This window comes from Arachis stenosperma, chromosome 7 (assembly GCF_014773155.1).
Source record: "Arachis stenosperma cultivar V10309 chromosome 7, arast.V10309.gnm1.PFL2, whole genome shotgun sequence".
Taxonomy (NCBI): domain Eukaryota; kingdom Viridiplantae; phylum Streptophyta; class Magnoliopsida; order Fabales; family Fabaceae; genus Arachis; species Arachis stenosperma.
This window is the reverse complement of record NC_080383.1, coordinates 58,502,671-58,510,461: the sequence shown is the minus strand read 5'-3', so window position 1 is coordinate 58,510,461 and position 7,791 is coordinate 58,502,671. Positions and strand designations below refer to the sequence as shown.

At 41.4% G+C, this 7,791-nt stretch overlaps 1 non-coding gene across 1 annotated transcript; it reads left to right on the top strand.

Moving 5' to 3' along the window:
* The first annotated feature begins 6,296 nt into the window (after nt 1–6,296).
* Nucleotides 6,297–6,404, top strand: LOC130943124 (small nucleolar RNA R71). Its single transcript, XR_009071657.1, has one exon. It is a non-coding gene; the product is annotated as a small nucleolar RNA R71 (small nucleolar RNA).
* Nucleotides 6,405–7,791: the final 1,387 nt, after the last annotated feature.

Below are 7,791 nucleotides of genomic sequence, written 5' to 3'. Positions count from 1 at the left end.
CCTAGTAATGGCCCCAAGAGCTTGGTGCTCAATACCATGGCATAAACACAACTTCGCACAACTAACCAGCAAGTGCACTGGGTCGTCCAAGTAATAAACCTTACGCGAGTAAGGGTCGATCCCACGGAGATTGGTGGTATGAAGCAAGCTATGGTCACCTTGTAAATCTTAGTCAGGCAGACTCAAATGGGTATAGTGATAAACGAATAAAGCATAAAGATAAAGATAGAGATACTTATGTATATCATTGGTGAGAGCTTCAGATAAGCGTATGAAGATGCCTTCCCTTCCGTCTCTCTGCTTTCCTACAGTCTTCATCCAATCCTTCTTACTCCTTTCCATGGCAAGCTTATGCAAGGGTTTCACCGTTGTCAGTGGCTACCTCCCATCCTCTCATTGGAAATGTTCAACGCACCCTGTCACGGCACGGCTATCCATCTGTCGGTTCTCAATCAGGCCGGAATAGAATCCAGTGATTCTTTTGCGTCTGTCACTAACGCCCCGCCCTCAGGAGTTTGAAGCACGTCACAGTCATTCAATCATTGAATCCTACTCAGAATACCACAGACAAGGTTAGACCTTCCGGATTCTCTTGAATGCCGCCATCAGTTCTCGCCTATACCACGAAGACTCTGATCTCACGGAATGGCTGGCTCGTTTGTCAGGCGAGCACTCGATTGTCAGGCGATCAACCATGCATCGTGTATCAGGAATCCAAGAGATATTCACTAAGCCTCAGATGCTTGTAGAACAAGAGTGGTTGTCAGTCACTTTGTTCATGAGTGAGAATGATGATGAGTGTCACGGATCATCACATTCATCAAGTTGAAGAACAAGTGATATCTTGGACAAAGAACAAGCGGAATTGAATAGAAGAACAATAGTAATTGCATTAATACTCGAGGTACAGCAGAGCTCCACACCTTAATCTATGGTGTGTAGAAACTCCACCGTTGAAAATACATAAGAACAAGGTCTAGGCATGGCCGAATGGCCAGCCCCCAAATGATCTAAGATAGCATGAAATTCAAAGATAGCTACCCCCGATTTCTAATACAATAGTAAAAGGTCCTACTTATAGAAAACTAGTAGCCTAAGGTGTACAAAGATGAGTAAATGACATAAAAATCCACTTTCGGGCCCACTTGGTGTGTGCTTGGGCTGAGCAATGAAGCATTTTCGTGTAGAGACTCTTCTTGGAGTTAAACGCCAGCTTTTATGCCAGTTTGGGCGTTTAACTCCCATTTAGGTGCCAGTTCCGGCGTTTAACGCTGGAATTCCTGAGGGTGACTTTGAACGCCGGTTTGGGCCATCAAATCTTGGGCAAAGTATGAACTATCATATATTACTGGAAAGCCCAGGATGTCTACTTTCCAACGCCGTTGAGAGCGCGCCAATTCGGCTTCTGTAGCTCCAGAAAATCCACTTCGAGTGCAGGGAGGTCAGAATCCAACAGCATCTGCAGTCCTTTTCAGTCTCTGAATCAGATTTTTGCTCAGGACCCTCAATTTCAGCCAGAAAATACCTGAAATCACAGAAAAACACACAAACTCATAGTAAAGTCCAGAAAAGTGAATTTTAACTAAAAACTAATAAAAATATACTAAGAACTCAACTAAAACTACTAAAATCATACTAAAAACAATGCCAAAAAGCGTATAAATTATCCGCTCATCACAACACCAAACTTAAATTGTTGCTTGTCCCCAAGCAACTGAAAATCAAATAAGATAAAAAGAAGAGAATATACTATAGACTCCAAATTATCAATGAAACTTAGCTCTAAATTAGATGAGCGGGACTAGTAGCTTTTTGCCTCCGAACAGTTTTGGCATCTCACTTTATCCTTTGAAATTCAGAATGATTGGCTTCTTTAGGAACTCAGAATCCAGATAGTGTTATTGATTCTCTTAGTTAAGTATGAAGATTCTTGAACACAGCTACTTATTGAGTCTTGGCCGCGGCCCAAAGCACTCTGTCTTCCAGTATTACCACCGGATACATACATGCCACAGACACATAATTGGGTGAACCTTTTCAGATTGTGACTCAGCTTTGCTAAAGTCCCCAATTAGAGGTGTCCAGGGTTCTTAAGCACACTCTTATTGCCTTGGATCACGATTTTATTTCTTTCTTTTTCTTTTCTCTCTTTTTTTCGGTTTTTTTTTTCGCTTGCTTTCTCCCTTTTTTTTTTGTATTCACTGCTTTTTCTTACTTCAAGAATCATTTTTATGATTTTTCAGATCCTCAGTAACATGTCTCCTTTTTCATCATTCTTTCAAGAGCCAACAATTTTAACATTCATGAACAACAAATTCAAAAGACATATGCACTGTTCAAGCATACATTCAGAAAACAAAAAGTATTGTCACCACATCAAACTAATTAAGCTAGTTTTAAGGATGAATTCGAAATCCTGTACTTCTTGTTCTTTTGTGATAAAAACAGTTTTCATTTAAGAAAGGTGATGGATTCATAGGACATTCATAACTTTAAGGCATAGACACCAAGACACTAATGATCATAAGACACAAACATGGACAAACATAAAGCATTAAAATTCGAAAAACAAGAAAATAAAGAACAAGGAGATTAAAGAACGGGTCTACCTTAGTGATGGCGGCTTGTTCTTCCTCTTGAAGGTCTTATGGAGTGCTTGAGCTCCTCAATGTCTCTTCCTTGTCTTTGTTGCTCCTCTCTCATGATTCTTTGATCTTCTCTAATTTCATGGAGGAGAATGGAGTGTTCTTGATGCTCCACCCTTAGTTGTCCCATGTTGGAACTCAATTCTCCTAGGGAGGTGTTAATTTGCTCCCAATAGCCTTGTGGAGGAAAGTGCATCCCTTGAGGTATCTCAGGGATCTCATGATGAGAGGGGTCTCTTGTTTGCTCCATCCTTTTCTTGGTGATGGGCTTGTCCTCATCAATGGGGATATCTCCTTCTATGTCAACTCCAACTGAATAACAGAGGTGACAAATGAGATGAGGAAAGGCTAGCCTTGCCAAGGTGGAAGACTTATCCGCCACTTTGTAGAGTTCTTGGGCTATTACCTCATGAACTTCTACTTCTTCTCCAATCATGATGCTATGGATCATGATGGCCCGGTCTAGAGTAACTTCAGACCGGTTGCTAGTGGGAATGATTGAGCGTTGGATAAACTCCAACCATCCTCTAGCCACGGGCTTGAGGTCATGCCTTCTCAATTGAACCGGCTTCCCTCTTGAATCTCTCTTCCATTGTGCGCCCTCTTCACATATAACTGTGAGGACTTGGTCCAACCTTTGATCAAAGTTTACCCTTCTAGTGTAAGGATGCTCATCTCCTTGCATCATGGGCAAGTTGAATGCTAACCTTACATTTTCCGGACTGAAATCCAAGTATTTCCCCCGAACCATAGTAAGATAATTCTTTGGATCCGGGTTCACACTTTGATCATGGTTTTTGGTGATCCATGCATTGGCATAGAACTCTTGAACCATCAAGATTCCGACTTGTTGAATGGGGTTGGTAAGCACTTCCCAACCTCTTCTTCGGATCTCATGGCGGATCTCCGGATATTCACCCTTTTTGAGTGAAAAGGGGACCTCGGGGATCACCTTCCTTAAGGCCACAACTTCATAGAAGTGGTCTTGATGCACCCTTGAGATGAATCTATCCATCTCCCATGACTCGGAGGTGGAAGCTTTTGCCTTCCCTTTCCTCTTTCTAGAGGTTTCTCCGGCCTTGGATGCCATAAACGGTTATGGAAAAACGAAAAAGCAACGCTTTTACCACACCAAACTTAAAAGGTTTGCTCGTCCTCGAGCAAAAGAAGAAAGAAGAGAGTAGAAGAAGAAGAAATGAGGAAGAAGGGAGTGGCTTATGTATTCGGCCAAGGAGGGGGAGAAGTGGTGTGTAGGTTGTGTGTAAATGATGGTGTGAAGGAGGGTTTATATAAGAGAGGGGGGAGATGGGGTTCGGCCATTATGGGTGGGTTTGGGAGGGAAAGTGGTTTGAATTTGAAGGGTGAGGTTGGTGGGGTTTTATGAAGGATGGATGTGAGTGGTAAAGAGAAAGATGGGATTTGATAGGTGAAGGGGTTTTGGGGAAGAGGTAATGAGGTGATTGGTGAATGGGGGAAGAAGAGAGAGAGTGGTAGGGGTCCTGTGGGGTCCACAGATCATGTGGTGTCAAGGAAAAGTCATCCCTGCACCAAATGGCACTCAAAATCACGTTTTGGGGCATTTCTGGCGTTAAACGCCGGGCTGGTGCCCATTCCTGGCGTTTAACGCCAGGTTCTTGCCCTTTTCTGGCGTTTAACGCCAGTCTGGTGCCCCTTTCTGGCGTTAAACACCCAGAATGGTGCCAGACTGGGCGTTAAACGCCCAACTGCTAGCCTCACTGGCGTTTAAACGCCAGTGAATTCTTCCTCCAGGGTGTGCTGTTTTTCTTCCTGTTTTTCATTCTGTTTTTGCTCTTTCAATGAATTTTGTGACTTCTTATGATCATCAACCTACAAAAAAAAAACATAAAATAACAAAAGAAAATGTAAAATATAATCATTGGGTTGCCTCCCAACAAGCGCTTCTTTAATGTCAGTAGCTTGACAGATGGCTCTCATGGAGCCTCACAGATACTCAGAGCAATGTTGGAACCTCCCAACACCAAACTTAGAGTTTGAATGTGGGGGTTCAACACCAAACTTAGAGTTTGGTTGTGGCCTCCCAACACCAAACTTAAAGTTTGACTGTGGGGGCTCTGCTTGTCTCTGATTTGAGAGAAGCTCTTCATGCTTCCTCTCCATGATGACAGAGGGATATCCTTGAGCCTTGAACACAAAGGATTCTTCATTCACTTGAATGATCAGTTCACCTCCATCAACATCAATCACAGCCTTTGCTGTGGCTAGGAAGGGTCTGCCAAGGATGATAGATTCATCCATGCACTTCCCAGTCTCTAGGACTATGAAATCAGTAGGGATGTAATGGTCTTCAATCTTCACCAAAACATCCTCTACAAGTCCATGAGCTTGTTTTCTTGAGTTGTCTGCCATCTCTAATGAGATTCTTGCAGCTTGTACCTCAAAGATCCCTAGCTTCTCTATTACAGAGAGAGGCATGAGGTTTACACTTGACCCTAAGTCACACAGAGCCTTCTTGAAGGTCATGGTGCCTATGGTACAAGGTATGGAAAACTTCCCAGGATCTTGTTTCTTTTGAGGTAATTTCTGCCTAGACAAGTCATCCAGTTCTTTGGTGAGCAAAGGAGGTTTATCCTCCCAAGTCTCATTTCCAAACAACTTGTCATTTAGCTTCATGATTGCTCCAAGGTATTTAGCAACTTGCTCTTCAGTGACATACTCATCCTCTTCAGAGGAAGAATACTCATCAGAGCTCATGAAAGGCAGAAGTAAGTCCAATGGGATCTCTATGGTCTCATTTTGAGTCTCAGAATCCCATGGTTCCTCATTAGGGAACTCAGTGGAGGTCAGTGCACGCCCATTGAGGTCTTCCTCAGTGGCATTCACTTCCCCTCCTTCCTCTCCAAATTCGGCCATGGTTATGGCTTTGCACTCTCCTTTTGGATTTTCTTCTGTATTGCTTGGAAGAGTGCTTGGAGGGAGTTCAGTAATTTTCTTACTTAGCTGTCCCACTTGTGCCTCCAAATTCCTAATGGAGGACCTTGTTTCAGTCATGAAACTTTGAGTGGTCTTGATTAGATCAGATACCATGGTTGCTAAGTCAGAGGGATTTTGCTTAGAGTTCTCTGTCTGCTGCTGAGAAGATGATGGAAAAGGCTTGCCATTGCTAAACCTGTTTCTTCCACCATTATTGTTATTGAAACCTTGTTGAGGTCTCTCTTGATTCTTCCATGAGAAATTTGGGTGATTTCTCCATGAAGAATTATAGGTGTTTCCATAGGGTTCTCCTAGGTAATTCACCTCTTCCATTGAAGGGTTCTCAGGATCATAAGCTTCTTCTTCAGATGAAGCCTCCTTAGTACTGCTTGGTGCATTTTGCATTCCAGACAGACTTTGAGAAATCAAATTGACTTGTTGAGTCAATATTTTATTCTGAGCCAATATGGCATTCAGAGTGTCAATCTCAAGAACTCCTTTCTTCTGACTAGTCCCATTGTTCACAGGATTCCTTTCAGAAGTGTACATGAATTGGTTATTTGCAACCATTTCAATTAGTTCTTGAGCTTCTGTAGGCGTCTTCTTCAGATGAAGAGATCCTCCAGCAGAGCTATCCAAAGACATCTTGGATAGTTTAGAGAGACCATCATAGAAGATACCTATGATGCTCCATTCAGAAAGCATGTCTGAAGGACATTTTCTGATTAATTGTTTGTATCTTTCCCAAGCTTCATAGAGGGATTCTCCATCCTTCTGTCTGAAGGTTTGGACTTCCACTCTAAGCTTACTCAATTTTTGAGGTGGAAAGAACTTTGCCAAGAAGGCACTGACTAGCTTTTCCCAAGAGTCCAGGCTTTCTTTAGGTTGAGAGTCCAACCATATTCTAGCTCTGTCTCTTACAGTAAAAGGGAATAGCATCAGTCTGTAGACCTCAGGGTCAACCCCATTAGTCTTGACTGTGTCACAGATTTGCAAGAACTCAGCTAAAAACTGATGAGGATCTTCCAATGGGTTTCCATGGAACTTGCAATTCTGTTGCATTAGAGAAACTAATTGAGGCTTAAGCTCAAAGTTGTTTGCTCCAATGGCAGGGATAGAGATGCTTCTCCCATAGAAGTCGGGAGTAGGTGCAGTAAAGTCACCCAGCACCTTCCTTGTATTGTTGGCATTGTTGTTGTTTTCGGCTGCCATGTCTTCTTCTTTGAAGAATTCGGTCAGGTCCTCAACAGAGAGTTGTGCCTTAGCTTCTCTTAGCTTTCGCTTCAAGGTCCTTTCAGGTTCAGGGTCAGCTTCAACAAGAATGCCTTTGTCTCTGCTCCTGCTCATATGAAAGAGAAGAGAACAAGAAAATGTGGAATCCTTTATGTCACAGTATAGAGATTCCTTGAGGTGTCAGAGGAAAAGAAAAATAGAAGAAGGAGGTAGAAAAATTCGAACTTGATTAGATAGAGTTCGAATTGTGCATTAAGAAGGAGTAATACTCTATAAATAGAAGGATGTGGGAAGAAGGGAAGAGAGTTTTCGAAAATTAATCAAAGAGATTTTGAAAATATTTTGAAAAATTGATTGATAATTTTCGAAAACTCAAAGTGGAAAAGAAATCAAGTGATTTTTGAAAAAGATTTTTGAAATTAGAAATTAAAAAGATTTGATTGAAAACTATTTTGAAAAAGATGAGGTTAAAAAGATATGATTGGTTTTAAAAACATGTGATTGAGAAGATATGATTTGAAAACAATTTTTTAAAAAGATTTGATTTTTTAAAAAAAATTAATGACTTGCCTAACAAGAAAAGATATGATTCAAACATTAAACCTTTCTCAACAGAAAAGGCAACATACTTGAAATGTTCAATCAAATCATTAATTGTTAGTAAGTATCTTTGAAAAAGGAAAGAAATTGATTTTTGAAAACATTTGATTGAAAAGATATGATTTGAAAAAGATTTGATTTTGAAAAATTTTGAAAACTTGAAAAAAATGATTTTGAAAACAAAATCTTCCCCCTAGCACCATCCTGGCGTTAAACGCCCAGAATGGTATACATTCTGGCGTTTAACGCCCAAAATGCTACCTTTTTGGGCGTTAAACGCCCAACCAGGTACCCTGGCTGGCGTTTAAACGCCAGTCTGTCTTCTTCACTGGGCATTTTTGAATGCCCAGTTTTTCTGTGT